Below are 3,978 nucleotides of genomic sequence, written 5' to 3' on the forward strand. Positions count from 1 at the left end.
CGTCTTGAGGAAGCCATAACAGACGTTTAGGCTTGTCATAGCCAGAGAAGCACAGTAAACGTTCACAGAATGGAACCGTGTTGCATTTAGATGTCCCGGTGATGCATCCACATGGATTCAGTCAGACGGCAAACCGGGTATGTTTTTAGTGCATGGACGAGAGCAGGGCGGTAACATCCAATGCCTTATTTTAGTTTTACCTGTGTGTGACGGGTGGTGGCCAAATTGACTTTAACTTCCTGAAACAAGATCATTTGAGCATCACCACACGGTAGGCCTACTGTTTCTCCTTCTTCCACCACTTCACTGAAGAAGTTGCTGAAATTCAGTCGAATACTTCATGTTTTTATGGATCTCTCGTCGATCAGAACGCAACACAAAGGCTTTCTCAACAATGCTTGTCTGTACATTTGTGATTATGGACCTGCAGGTGTGTTTAATTACAGCAGAGATCACAGTGTTATCACAGTATCACTATCATGCTGTTCAACCACTATGTAACCACTTACACCTCATACTGTATAATATGCACAGTACACTCGAGTAAGTGTACTTTCTACCACTGCCATTGTTACTATTAACCTTCATAAAGGTGACCTTATTAGTACAGTGTGTCGTCATATGTTATGAACAAGAGTAAGAGTTAAGCTCACAGCTTAAGCGTCCAACATGTCCATGCCTCTGCACAAACCCAGACACCTGACTCTCACTGTGCCGGTGCTGTTCTTCGCTGTTCTGCGGCCTCCTGCTGATGCCCTTCAGTCCGGCAGCGGAACTCTGTGCCACCGAACAGAAACGTGAGACTGCACATCCAAACAGGCCTTTGCAGCCGGTGGTAGGGAAGTGGGCCAAGCACAGTGGAACCCAACCGACTGATAATTAGTTGCTGCTGGCAAGAATCCCAGAGGGGGTGGGTAAAGGGGTGGGGGGGGGACATCGGGAAGGTTATGGCAAGGTTTTGGGGGGAAATGGGAAAAGGAAGTCAAAAGACAGAGAGAGAGAGAGAGAGAGAGAGAGAGAGAGAGAGAGAGAGAGAGAATGAGGGAGAGCACTGAGGGCACTTCAAACAACATTGAGGTCCCATGTAAAAATAAACAGCTTGAGCCCCTCTCAGCACACCCCCTGTTTATAACGACAGCCGCTTGGGGAATCCCGCCTGTTTACTTTCCCTCTGCCGACTCATCTTAAGTCGGGACGGCGTGTTGGCGTTATTGTATACATCCTCTCACACACTCACTCACTCGGGGGCTCAGCTGCCACTCCACTTCAAAGACCCTGGGCCTGAGTGGGAACGGAAGAGATATTAGTGGGTATAATACCAGCATGTCCTTGTGCAGTGCATGTGTGTGTGTGTGTGTGTGTGTGTCCATTGCTTGGGGTGTGCGGTATCAGCATGTCAACATTAAGGCAAGAGAGCTATCAATAGCTCTTCTGCCGGTATTATTGTCCCATCCATCATTTTGACATCACACCACTGAAGGTGGTCTCTTCCCAGCTCACACTGATGACTCAACCGCAGAGAGTTTTTAAATGAGGATACCTTGAGGCCGCAGCTAGGACTCTGCAGTAACCCAATCTGCAGTCCTGAAGACTCGGAGGATGTGTGCCGGCAGTGTGTGCATGTGTGTGTGTGTGTGTGTGTGTGTGTTGAGGGGGGTACTGTTGACTTGCTGTGGGATTATTTTTGGGTTAGCTGCTCACATTTGACAGCAGTGACAGTCCAGAATGACGGTGGGAAATTGGCATTCCATGCACTCAGTGTGTAGTGCATGAGTGATTAACCCACTGAGGGGGGGGGGGGGGGGGGGGGGGTCACTTGGAAGTATGTGTGTGTGTGTTTTTACATACATGTATGCATGTCTGTGCATTGAGGAGGGGGTTCAGGTACCTCTCTGGTGGTATTTAGACCCTTCATTTGTGTGGAATCCAGCATCATTATCCCAAAGTGTTGCCAGCTGGAAGCGCTTGGGAGTTCCCATTTGAACTCTATGTGTGTTCTGGAGATGTAGAAAGAGCAAGAGGGCCGTAACACTCTAATGAACGCTCGCGTTCTGGTTCTCATTCCGCCTTGATATTCATGAGCGGCATAATCTGGCACTGTCTTGTCGATTCGCTAATAAATTGCGCGGCCACAACAATGCCACCCAAGGCTACAGAGCCTCTCGATGACTTAGTTGTAATCCAGTGAGCTGGAAGTGGATGATGATGAAGGTTCGGTTCAAGCAGACTGATTAACAGCAGCCACACAAGTCTGCAATCTATTTGAAGACAACTTGAAATGTTTGACTTTCCCCCCCCCCCTCTTGCCTCAGTTCATCAACATCAAACATGGTAATTATGAGCAGTTTTGTTTACTGGGTGATAATTCAGTGGATGCAAGCAGCAAGAGTTTTCAAGGCTATCCGACCTGAAATACACACTGTTGCCAAAATAAATGGAAGATGCGTGAGCATGTTTGAAAATGAGTGAGATAACAGTCAGTTTATCTGATCATAAAGCGACATTTGATCCCTGCCAGACCAATTATGTGCAAGTTAACCGATTGGTTTAACAGGTCATCGAAGGGTTAGCTTCTTACTGGTTGTTTGGGATCACAGATAACCAAACAAGTGTGGTCACACTGCTTGTAAGCACACCCATAAATACAGTGAGCAATAGCACAAAACGTCCCCACTAGATGGCGATAAAGGTCTAGTTTGACTTGTTCTTCCACCTGTTTCCAGGTTTGCTGGGCAGGTTAAAGTATAAGACCATTGACCGAGACTATATCCAGGAACTAGTAACACAAACTGTGCTGACTGATTAGCTGCTGGCTACACAGGATGATGCTGTGATTGTCTGTCATCAATGTGGCATGGGCAGATTCTTTTTTTGAATTCTTTTATCAACAACTTTGCACATAGTCTTTGGACAATTTGAATGTTTTCTTTGAGTTTAAGTCTCAAGTGTCTTTGGAGAAAAGTATTCTTTGTCAGGCCCAGTGGTCAGCTTTCCGTAGTCATTTCCGTTCACAAAAGGGTTATTTACCTTCAATATGGTTTACATAAGCTGTAAGGAGGCTTGGGGGTGGGTCAGTAATTACAATGCAATTCAAAACCAGCCCTCCCATCACCAAAAAGGATGTTTCTTCTCACCAGTTCAATAATATGAAACGGGCATAATGGTATGGTCTGACCCATGCCTTTTCTGGGAACGTTTTTAAATATCTGTCATAAGACGACACAAACTGACTTTTAATGTTCGGAACAATGTTTTTGCTGTTTTGTTTGAGGGATTAAAGCAACATCGTGAATTAATTCAATTAAATTTCACTCGACAACAGAGTATGACCCACGTCTTAAGTGGCGCATACAACGTTTTGGGGAACACTATGGGAAATTCACTTGACAATTGTCCGGCCAACTACCATAGAGTATTACATTGTCTTGTTCATTGAGGTCTCTCTCAGTGTAACATGAACCATTCCTAAATGAGACTAAATGCCCTCTGATTCAAACAAGTTCATAGCAGTGTTCCCATGGGGTCAACCCTTGTGCAATCTGAGCTGAAAAGCATCCCATTCGGCTCTCCCTTTACATCCAGAACCCATTGACAAGTGCACGCAGGAACGCACGCAACAACACACACTCACACAAAAACCTGCCCCCTTTGAGTCTAAACCTCTATAGCCGTATATGTCCATTCCCTAATTGGTGGTTCTTCTTTCAAAGCGGTGATTATGTGTGTATGTGTTTAGAGGCGTCCTCTCTATGCAAGGCGTCTCGATTCAGTCCATCTCCAACGCCAGAGGGGACAAAAGAGGCACCCGCTCCTCCTCTCGGGGCGAGGGGCCGTTGACACCAATAAATCCCCCCTTCCACTTCCTCCCCGGTGTGTTGGGGTTATGTCAGGAATGTCCTGGGTCCTATTGTCCCCTGGTGCTCTGTTTTTGGTAACCCATCACCAAGCATTCTCTGCTGCTCACAGCGCCTCCTCCCT

This window comes from Melanostigma gelatinosum (assembly GCF_949748355.1).
Source record: "Melanostigma gelatinosum genome assembly, chromosome: 21".
Taxonomy (NCBI): domain Eukaryota; kingdom Metazoa; phylum Chordata; class Actinopteri; order Perciformes; family Zoarcidae; genus Melanostigma; species Melanostigma gelatinosum.